Here is a 12,107-nt window from a genome sequence, read left to right as displayed (position 1 = left end):
TGTGCATATACTTAATATGCATATACCCATGCTGATGTGCATTTTCTAAGGAGGTGAACCATAGATTTCACTGGATAATCCAAGGACCCCATGGCATAAAAGACAATTAAATTCCATTGCATTGTGGTTGTCTAGTCACATTCTTCCTGTTCATTTTTATCTGAGTGTTTTGTACCAATCTGATGAGTGTTCTCACAACACCATTGTCAAACAAGTTAGGGCAAGCATTTCTTTTTCTAAAGGTTAAGAAATTTAAGTACAGAAACCTTGATTTACTTCTGCTTACAAAGTTGGAGACAGAGCTAGAACTATTACTCAACTTTCTTGAATGATCTAGAACATATGGCTTATTTAGTCATGACCCAATCATACAATAGTGGTTAGGACAACTCTTAGGGTTTACTGGATTCTGTACTGGTCTGTCCAATATCTGTAGATACTCCTTCATGTGAAAGACATTGGCAAATGAAAGGGTGTCCAGGGTAGGGCTGCTTGGATAGCAAGGAAATTTTCTTGGTGACTTAGAACTACTGGGTGCTCAGCCAACATGGCCTGATTGAATTGGGCACATATGGCCAGGGGTCAGGAGTGGAAATCAATGTATAGTAGAGCTCTTTCTGACTATCAGAAGGCTCGCTCTGTGGAAAGTAGATTGGATTCTTCTCTTTGGCCACAGGTGATAGAGGGAATCCTTTGCTGGGTTGAATAGTGTTCCCCCACATAAGATTCATGTCTACCCTGGAACTTCAGACTGGGTCTTACTTAGAAAGAAGGCCTATGTAAATGTGATTAGTTAAGATGAGGTCAAACTGGATTATATGAAGTCTCATCTCCTGCAATTAAACCTTGCTATATGCTTTGTGAAACTTTTCGGTCAGAATTTCTTGGCTTTTTGTTTATCTCATTTTCATTTCGGAGAAGGCAATGGCTGCCCACTCCAGTACTCTTGCCTGGAGAATCCCAGGGACGGGGGAGCCTGGTGGGCTGCCATCTGCGGGGTTGCACAGAGTTGGACACGACTGAAGCGACTTAGCAGCAGCAGCATTTTCATTTAGCACAACTCTGAAACTGGGGGCTTCCCTATTAGCTCAGCTGGTAAAGAATCTGCCTATGATGCGGGAGACCCCAGTTCAATTCTTGGGTTGAGAAGATCTGCTGGAGAAGGGATAAGCTACCCACTCCAGTATTCTTTGACTTCCCTGGTGGCTCAGATGGTAAAGAATTCACCCACAAATTGGGAGACCTGGGTTCAATCCCTGGGTTGGGAAGATCCCCTGGAAAAGGGATAAGCTACCCACTCCAGCATTATGGCCTGGAGAATTCCATGGATTGAATAGTCCGTGGGGTCGAAAAGAGTCGGACATGACTGAGTGACTTTCACTTACTTACTGGAACTGGTATATCTAGGTGTGAATCCAATTGTGAGATATGAGAATTGCTGAACTTACCCTCAGTAAATTTAGGGAAATAACATCCTACATAGTGTTGTTGTAAGGATTAAACAGGTGAATCTGTGAAAGGACTTGCAGTAATAGTTAGCACTATCATCAGTAGTACTGATGATAACATGATTTTTGTCTAAATATCTTAAAAGACTAGTTTTTTGTTTTGTTATGTTTTTTGACCTCAGTGTGTGGTATGTGGGATCTTAGCTTCCCTACTAGGGCTCAAACCCTCCAGTGAAATCATGAAGTCTTAACCACTGAGTGCCAATAACCTTAAAATAATAATTTTTAAAATATCAAGTAAAGTTGAAAACAAGCTTACCTTAAACCTCAGAAATTTCACTTCTAAATCAGCATAGAACTCTAGCTCATTTGCTAAGAAATATGTCTAAGAATGCCTAGAATAGCAAATAGTAGAAACAACTTAAGTGACTACCAACAGGAGAGCAGATAAATAAATCATGGTGCAGGCATCCATTGGGAATACTCTAACAATAATAGGAATGACTTGGATATATGACCCAGAACTGCTTATATCAACACAGATGAATTAAGTAAGCAGAACAAAGAACAGATAAATACATAAAGCACAAAGTATTTACATATGGTTTAAAATATAAAAAATAAAATTATGCATTACTTAAGAGATACAACTATTCATATAAATGAATATAAAAATGCTTCAGTTCAGTCACTCAGTTGTGTACGACTCTTTGCGATCTTGTGGACTGCAGCATGTCAGGCTTCCCTGTCCATCACCAACTCCTGGAGTTTACTCAAACTCATGTCCATCGAGTCAGTGATGCCATCCAACCATATCATCCTCTGTTGACCCCTTCTCCTCCAGCCTTCAATCTTCCCAGCATCAGAGTCTTTTCTAATAAGTTGGTTCTTCACATCAGGTGGCCAAAGTATTGGAGTTTCAGCTTCAGCATCAGTCCTTCCAATGAATATTCAGGACTGATTTCCTTCAGGATGGACCAGTTGGATCTCCTTGCAGTCCAAGAGACTCTCAAGAGTCTTCTCCAACACCACAGTTCAAAAGCATCAATTCTTCAGTGCTCAGTTTTCTTTATCGTCCAGCTCTCACATCCATACATGACTACTGGAAAAACCATATCTTTGACTAGACGGACCTTTGTTGGCAAAGTAATATCTCTGCTTTTTAATATGCTGTCTAGGTTAGTCATTGCTTTTCTTCCAAGGAACAAGTGTCTTTTAATTTCATGGCTGCAGTCACCATCTGCAGTGATTTTGGAGCCCAAGAAAATAAAATCTCTCACTGTTTCCATTGTTTCCCCATCCATTTGCCATGAAGTGATGGGACTGGATTCCATGATCTTAGTTTTCTGTATGTTGAGTTTCAAGTCAATTTTTTCACTCTCCTCTTTCACTGTCATCAAGAGTTTCTTTAGTTCTTTTTCGAATTCTTCCATAAGGGTGGTGACATCTGCATATCTGAGGTTATTGATATTTCTCCCAGCAATCTTGATTCTAGCCTGTGCTTCATCCAGCCCAACATTTCCCATGATGTACTCTGCATATAAGTTAAATAAGCAGGGTGACAATATATAGCCTTGATGTACTCCTTCCTTGATTTGGAACCAGTCTGTTGTTCCATGTACAATTTTTTTTTTTCCATGTACAATTTTAACAGTTGCTTCCTGCGTACAGATTTCTCAGGAGGCAGGGGCTTGGAGATGATAAATCTCAATTTCAAGATGGAGGTTTCTTTTGAGAGAAATAAGAGGAATAAATAAAAGAGAACTCCAGTCATGATAGCAATTTTTATTCCCTGAGGCTTGATGCAGGATACATGGGTATCTATTATTTAACTTTTATGGCTTTTTAAAATTGACTCTTTTCTAAACACTTTATAGACATTAATTTACTTAACCCTTGTAATATTTCTGTGGGTTAGAACTTGCATTATTATCTCCTTTTTGCAGTTTAAGAAGTTGAGGCAACTGATTAACATCACAGAGCTAATAAATGGCAAAGCCAGGTTTCAAAGCCAGGAAGTGTAGGTCCAGGGTCTGCGACTTAACTCCTATGCAGTCTTGACTTCCCTTAGAATTTATGAAGAAATGAAAAAGCTGCTAGAAATGAAACGAAAAAGCTACTCTCCAGTAGGGCTCTGGAAGAAATGGAAGGGTGCCCGTTTCTTCTCCCTCCTCATTGCTGGGTCTGCTCTGAACCCTCTGCTTTCCGGAATTCCGGTGCTCCACTCTGGCTTCCCACCTCTGCTCACCTTGTTCTCCATCTGTCATCTCATGTGGATTCAATTTTCTGTCTTTGGTCATTACCTCAGCATCCTTTCCAGGCCATCTCTGGTGTCTGGACGTTGACTATAAATGGAAAGTTCTGTCTTGACTTTAAGCCTGGGTCTGGCCCTTTTGGACAGGGTTGTGAGAGGGAGAAGAGAAAGAAAAAGGGGAGGTTTTGCTCTCTAGCTGAGGACTGCAGTGTCAAGGCTGTGCAAGGAGTGCTTCTGAGAAAGGTTTTAAGAAAGACTGGGTAGAAGTAGAGGTGGTAGCAGATGTGTGTGTCCATGTGTGTGCATGTGTGTGTGTGTATATATGTTGGTTCAAGATGCAAGCTGCTGATTTATATAAGAAATACTGGTAGAAGATACAAGATATATGGGGATGATTCAAAAGAACCAGTAACCCTCAAACAATTTGTACCTGGCTTTCGGAAGTCATCACCCCATCTGATTAGAGGTAATCTGATTATTTCCCATGGCAAGGAAAGCATACTTATTTTAGTTAACACTCAGGCTGATTGCTCTTCTCAGTCTCTCCTTGGTGAAAGACATTCTTCCAGGCCAACCAGGCAATAGACCAGCCTCTGCTATGGCTTTGATCTTCCGTGGAGGAAATGATCCCACCAAGGTGAGCTTGCTGGAGAAATCCCACCAGCCAAGGCTAGGCTAGGTGTGTCTGGGTGGAGGAGGAAAGCTGGTCTAGAACTCTGCAACTGCAGCTGAATATGTCTAAATCCTAAAGTCATTTTGTTGAGGTGAACTGGGAAATGAGTAATCATAAACTTTAAATGTATTTATCTGTCAAGCGGACACTTTGTTATTTCATTTTATATCAGGCAGTTTTTAAACTACTCTTAGACATTAACTCTACCTAGCAGTTTGATAATGCTCTCCTTTCTCTCTGTCTCTGTCTCCCCCTCCACACGTTTATATTTAGTTGTGACTGGAGTCTGAGTTATAGGTAATAGCATATTGGTAAGCCAGTTCTCTGAAAAAGAAAGCTTTGTTTTATTTATTTGGGATAGTAGATTTTCTTTTGTGCCTTAATGTTTTTCCTTTTTCCTTTGTATTTTGTATGGTTGATTAGAGTATAGCTGATTAACAGACAATGTTGTGACAGTTTCAGATGAACAGTGAGGGGACTCAGCCATACATACATATGTTTCCATTCTCCCGCTAACTCCCCTCCCATCCAGGTTGCCACGTAACCATTAAGCAGAGTTCCTTGTGCTATACAGAACGTCCTTGTCAGCTATCCATTTTAAACATAGTAGTGCATAAATGTCCACCCCAAACTCCCAACTATCCCTTCCCCTAATCCTTCCCCTGGCAAACAATAAGTTCATTCTCTAAGTCTGTGAGTCTGTTTCTGTTTTGTATTACTTTTTATATTATTTCTTTTTGAAGCATAGTTAATTTACAATGTGGTGTGAGTATCAGGCGCTTAGAACAGTGATTTAGGGGGAAGGAGTAGTTGGGGAGAAAGCTCTGCTTTATTATGTTAGCTGATTTGCTTGGGGTAACTACCTCTTTGCCACTCCTTGGATTGTACAGTCCATAGGATTCTCCAGGTATGTAGTTACTGCACCAGTACAGATCCATTAAAACAAACAAGACCCAAAAGAGAGCGTATATATTGTTTAATTTGAGGACTGAATTTCTAGTAAGTCTAGAATATGGATGTGCTATACTTGGCATGTAGGCAGGCCAAATTGATTTCTGCCATTTGATGCTTTTTCAAAGATTCCATGAGATGCTCTAGGAAGTATTCAGCTAACTATGAAGTACATTTGAAGTAGACTGATTCTAAATAATCCTCTAGCTACATTTACCAGTTTAGGGAAGATACACATGTAGGGGATCAAGTTAAATGACACCACTTGATGCGAAGAGCTGACTCATTGGAAAAGACCCTGATGCTGGGAAAGATTGAAGGTAGGAGGAGAAGGGGACGACAGTGGATGAGATGGTTGGATGGCATCACCGACTCAATGGACGTGAGTTTGAGCAAACTCTGGGAGGTGGTAAAGGGCAGGGAAGCCTGGAGTGCTGCAGCCCATGGGGTCACAAAGAGTCGGACATGACTGAGCGACTGGACAATGACAGCAACAACCAGTCATGTAAGCCAAATCCAGAGTGTGGTGCATTCTATAGAAAAGCCTGCTTTTTCCAACCAGTCAGCAGTATTAATAAAATGGAGGGGGATGGTGGAGAGGCCACAGTAGATTTATGAAGGCAAGGAAAATACTGTGCTATTTTGTGAGTCTTGTATAGATTCTGATTCTAGCAAACAAATGTTAGCAAATATTTTTGAGACAGAAAAATTGGGATTTTAGAAGATATTAAGGTGTTACTAATTTTGTCAAGTTGCGTGCATGTACTGTTCTTATGAGTTAGAGATGTTAAGTGTTTATGGTAAAATGATGTGGTATCTTGGATTTTCTTTAAAATGTTAATAATCTACTCCATTCCCCAAACCGAGGGAGAATAGACAAAACAAAATTCTTGAAGCAGAGTGATGGGTATATGGGGCGGGGGGGGGGGGGGGGGGGGCGTCTGTCTACAATTCTTTCTGTTCCAGTTTATATTTTAAAATTTCCATAATAAAAAAATTAAAAATGACTGCTGCCATTAGGTATTCCATGGAGTTTATTCATTCAGGTTTTCCATGTGCTAGTTACTATGGGGTTACAAATGGGTGCTGTAGATAAACAAGGCTTAACTTACTCTAAGATTTCCATGATTTAGCTCAGAGAGCTTTTCACATGGAACTATTTCATAGGAAAAAGAATATTCTGTCAGTGTTGAGCTCAGAAATCAAACTCTGGATATAATAGTACCACTTGTCTGGAAGGGTGACTGTTTTACCCTAATTCCTCTCCGGAGGAGACCCAGACATCTGTGTGATGGAAGAGTGCCTTCTGGGATCAAGGATCAACTGAATCATATGCATCACTCTCCACTCAGTATTAGGTTTTATCAGCAGGCCCAGGCCTGGCCCCTCTTTGATGCCCCTATGCTCCCAAGATTTTTTTCCTCTTGGTTACTGATTTCAAGCTGGAGTCAGATGATTTGGGAAATGACCTCGTCTGTCCTGTGGGCTTCACACCACAGGGGTGAAAACAAATAGGTCCAAAGTCTGTTTGGCTTCTGAGCCCTAGAAAGAGGCCCATATTGCTGTCATGTGCTTGTCTGATAAGATGTTCCAGAGTTTGTTTTTTTCTATTTTCTGACTTCATAAAGTCAGGAAACTACAGTGCTTCAAGTAGATCTGCTTCCTGGGGTGTCTTTGGTAGTCAGGATGCAGCTACCAAAGGCATTTCTACATCATGAAATTACTGCTGATATTTGGGGCGGGGAGAGGGGAGACTTCACTTCTCTTCCTTGTTATTCTGTTGCTCAAGAGTTGTGGCACGTCTACCAAGGGCAGAAAAGGAATGAGATAGAACTTGGAAATTAGTTTGACTTTGATGAAGATGATGCTGGTTATGCATTTTTATGCATGTAACTTTCTAATTTAGTAAACTTTCAAATATATTCTTATTTGATCCTAATAGCCATCTTGCAAATTAAACCAGTATAATTGCTTCCATTTTAAAGATGATAAAATTATATCGCAGAAAACTCAGGGAATGCCTTCAAGTGCAATTAGATTGCTTGTGAAGGTGCCAAGATTCAAACCAATCCATCTAAGTCTTATTACCCCACTCAGTGACCTTTCAACTACTCTGTATGACCTCTTAAACATTTGATGAAAAACAAGGAAGAGGAATATAGATGTTAGAGTTTTAAAATTATAATGTCTCCGTAGCACAGATGCTATGAACTTAGCTATATTTTATCGCTGTTTTTTTTTTTTTTTTTTTGCTAGATACATACTCATTTTAATTTCCAAGAATCTATGGGTGTTTTAATGTAAAATCAGTCTTCTATTTCACCTAAAATATTTTCATTGGATCAGAACATTATTCTGGTACTGTATATATGGCACAATTCAGGGCTGTCTTCAAACAAGTTGATTTCTTGCTGCACAAAAGTAGGATCCTTGTGGCTTATGCCTGCTATCAATATAGGAAAACTGTCCTTAGTTATTTGGATTAATGTTAAGTCTCAGAGTAAGTGGCAAGTCAGCACACTTGTCCTTTATGAAGGAAGATTGCCCAGAGGACATGTGAGGGGAACGTTAACTTCTCTTCATGGCCATCTGGTTCTTCTTAGGTGAGGAATGCTCACTGATTATGGCAGTCCTAAGCAAAGCCCATAGGAAGAGAGAGTCTTCCATCCAAGCAAGGAAAACAACGTGAGGGTTGGCAGAGAAGTGTTAGTCACACAAAAGATTAAAGCCTGAGATGAATCAGGTGGAAACCTTACTGTTTGGACTGGGAAAACTTAGGGGTTGAAATCATGTTTTCGAAGAATTTGTACTCTTTATTATTATTGAATAGTCTCCAAGCTGAACTGGTAATAAGTCCAGACACAAGAATAATTCAAGGATTTTTAAAAAAAGAAACAATAAAAGTACGATGTTAAGTAAAGAAGTGAGTTAAAATATTTGTTATTTATCTGAATAAAGTTAAGTTGCTCAGTTGTGTCTGACTCTTTGTGACCCCATGGACTGTAGCCTACAATGCTCCTCCATCCATGGGATTTATCTGAATAGGTCTTCTTAAAATATGTTAGTAGACACTCTAAAGAACCCAAATGGTAATGAGGACACAAAATCATAGGGTAGTTTACTTGTAACAAGGAAGAATGAAATTTGAGATTTCTCAGTAGAAGAGATACCCTTTTCAGATCAATAGAAGATACACTGGGCTGAGGTAGAGCAGCTGTGGTGATTAATATTGACCCAATTGTTAGTTTGTGTCCCATAGCAAATGATCCATCTCTATATGTGACATTCTTCAATTTGAAAAATACCTGTCCTGCATATCATGATAAAATAGATAAAATCAAGCATAACGAAAATGTTATATAAAATTATTCTATTGTTACACATTTTTTATGTGAAAGGAGAATTAAACATATCAAGTTTGCTTTTGTTTTCAACTGATTTATGTAAATCATCAAAATTTTAAATTGCAGATAATTTGGCAAAACTCCGAGTCTTGTAAGAGATCATCTTACTTTTTAGGGCAAGATTTTTGTTTATTAACCTTTTCCCACATTATATATGAAAGACCAGACAGAGAAAGATACTGGTATTGCATTGAATATGCAATATGTCTACAGAGTCTAAATAAATACATGTCCCAAAGCAACCAGCTCAGTGAAGTTGAAAGTGGATTGCATGCATGCTAAGTCTCTTTAGTTGTGTCCAACTCTTTGCAATCCCATGGACTGTAGCCTGCCAGGCTCCTCTGTCCATGGGATTCTCCAGGCAAGAATACTAGAGTGGGTTGCCATGCCCTCCTCCAGGGGATCTGCCTGACCCAGGGATCAAACTTGAGTCTCCTTTGGCTCCTGCATTGCAGACAGATTTTTTTTACCACTGAGTTACAGGGAAGCCCTGAAAGTGGATTATGTCTCTTTTAATAATGATATGAGATAATTCATATTTGTCTCCTAGCAACTAAATACTATGGATAGTATTTAGAGAAATTCTGAATACAACTTTAATCATCATGATGATTATTATAACAGACATAAATACAGTATTTAAAAATGTATCCAAAATACCATCTCTTTTCAGTTATAAGGATTAGGGCCTCCCTGGTGGCTCAGACGGTAAAGAATCTGCCTGCAATGCAGGAGACCCCTATTCTATCTCTGAGCTGGGAAGATCTACTGGAGGAGGGAATGTCTCAGTTCAGTTTAGTTCAGTCGCTTAGTCATGTCCGGCTCTTTGTGACCGCACAGACTGCAGCATGCTAGGCCTCCCTGTTCATCACCAACTCCTGGAGTTTACTCAAACTCATGTCCATTGAGTCAGTGATGCCATCCAACCATCTCATCCTCTGTCATCCCCTTCTCCTCCCGCCTTCAATCTTTCCCAGCATCAGGGTCTTTTCCAATGAGTCAGTTCTTTGCATCAGGTGGCCAAAGTATTGGAGTTTCAGATTCAGCATCAGTCCTTCCAATGAATATTCAGGACTCATTTCTTTTAGGATGGACTGATTGGATCTCCTTGCAGTCCAAGGGACTCTCAAAAGTCTTCTCCAACACCACAGTTCAAAAGCATCAATTCTTCAGCGCTCAGCTTTCTTTACAGTCCAATTCTCACATCCATACATGACTACTGAAAAAACCATAGCCTTGACTAGACGGACTTCTGTTGGCAAAGTAACATCTCTGCTTTTTAATATGCCGGGAATTAATATGAGGGAATGGCTACCCTCTCCAATATTCTTGCCTGGAGAATTCCATGGATTGGGGGCCTGGCAGACTATAGTCCTTGATGTTGCAAAGAGTCAGACATGACTGATACAGACCCAGATACTGGATTGTGTAGCAATGAAGTCATGTATTCCAATTCATCCTTCTAGGAAGTAATCAAATTAAATAGTCTTTTTTATCTTAATAAGTCTACAGGCAGGTATGAAATATTGAATAGACTTTTTAACTCTTCTCACAGCTGTAGGATTCTTCACAAAAAATTTATTCTGCCTCAGTTCCCAACTTTACTCTTTTATGCTTTCCTCTTTGTGCCAATAGAAATTAAAGTTTGTAATAACCAAAACGAGAGTTTCTCTTAAAATTGTTAGATTTTTATCATACAATATGTATGATGTAATCATACAACATGGTAGATATAAGAATACAACAAGATAGAATAAGAAACATTTTGCTTCTTGTGGATACTTTTTGGAAGTTACCAAATACAAATCAGTGTGTCAAAAAGTTTTGATTTAAATTTCAGGATTTACTTCCTCTTCAGCTTAAAGCTATTTGGGTGGTGGGATGGAGTGGAGTAGGGTGGGAAAGAATATTCCTTTAAGAGTTTCTATAGCAATATGATTTGTCTTTGAAACTGCAAACATTAATGAAGGCTTGGAAGATGACACCTTACAGAAATATTTCAGTTATTTTGAATAAGACTGGAAACAACATGTCTACATTTAACTCTGGATGAAAGCAGGAGGCTTGGGCATACAAACAATGCTGCTTCTATTAGAAAGCAGCCCTAAAATGAGCTAAAAATCATTCTTTTATTGTCCTCCCCTACTCTTGCTCTATCACTTAAAAGAGAAAAAATGAAGGAAAAAAGAAGGCAAAGAAAGGAAACCAAGCTGAATCGAACAAAAGCTATCTGGACATTTTTGAGGAATGTTGCATGCATATGTGAGTGTGTTTATGAGCGTGTGGTAAGTGTATGTTGGATTTCAGCTAGAGTATTTTCTACATCTCTGCAATTTCTACACCAGCTTGAAACCAAATAGTATTTAATCACTTCCATAAAAATGCCAAAATAAGAAAAACATGCATGAAAAAAGCAGGATTAAGAAGAAGGCATGCTATATATGTTATAGCTGACCACAAATGTCATTCACAAAACAAGCAAGTAGCCTAACTAGGAATTTTCCAAATGCTTTTTTTGGGTGAAGTTAACTCCCATACAGAGAACTTCAAAATAGAAGAGGAAAATGACAGGTTAGTGCAGACCCTTTTTACTGATTTATCCCTAAAATAAAGACCACATCTTGAATTAAAATGCCAGTCACCAGAGGGTGCTTATGAGAAAGCTTCATAAATACAAATAATAATTTAGCACGCCAGCCCTTTTCAGAGAAATAAACCCTACTTCCGACCAGGAGGAGACCTCTGTGTAAGAGGCTGGGCCTGCTTTTCCGACCTGGCTCAGTCCTCCTGGTTTGGGAAGATTTTTACTTCTGTCTCTGATCACTCCTTTCGGTGTTTTAGAGAATGATAGAGCTTATCCAATAGGAAATATTGGAATAGTTTTTGCAATACCTTTATTTCTCCACCACGCGCTTGAACAATACTATCATATGGTGGTGTTGAACTTTGCTAAGAGAGCTATGAGGCATTAAATATAACATCAGTTTAACTTGAGCTACATTTGGGGAAAATTGAAACAGTCTGCATAGTGCCCAGAACCACAGATTTTCAGGATCTTAAAGAACCCTGCCCTTTCCCATCTCCTATCTAAGTCTTATATTTCTTCTACCATCCCCTCTCACCCAAGAACTCTCCCTAGAACACTCTCAGCAAAAGGGATTTCCTGAGGCACTCTGTGGTATGTATTCAGTTCAGTTCATTTCAGTCGCTCAGTCATGTCAGACTCTTTGCAACCCCATGGACTGCAGCACGCCAGGCCTCCCTGTCCATCACCAACTCCTGGAGTTTACTCAAACACATGTCCATTGAGTCGGTAATGCCATCCAACCATCTCATCCTCTGTTGCCCCCTTCTCCTCCTGCCCTCAATCTTTCCCA

This window comes from Dama dama, chromosome 25, assembly GCF_033118175.1.
Source record: "Dama dama isolate Ldn47 chromosome 25, ASM3311817v1, whole genome shotgun sequence".
Taxonomy (NCBI): domain Eukaryota; kingdom Metazoa; phylum Chordata; class Mammalia; order Artiodactyla; family Cervidae; genus Dama; species Dama dama.
Note: the sequence above shows the minus strand (reverse complement) of the source record.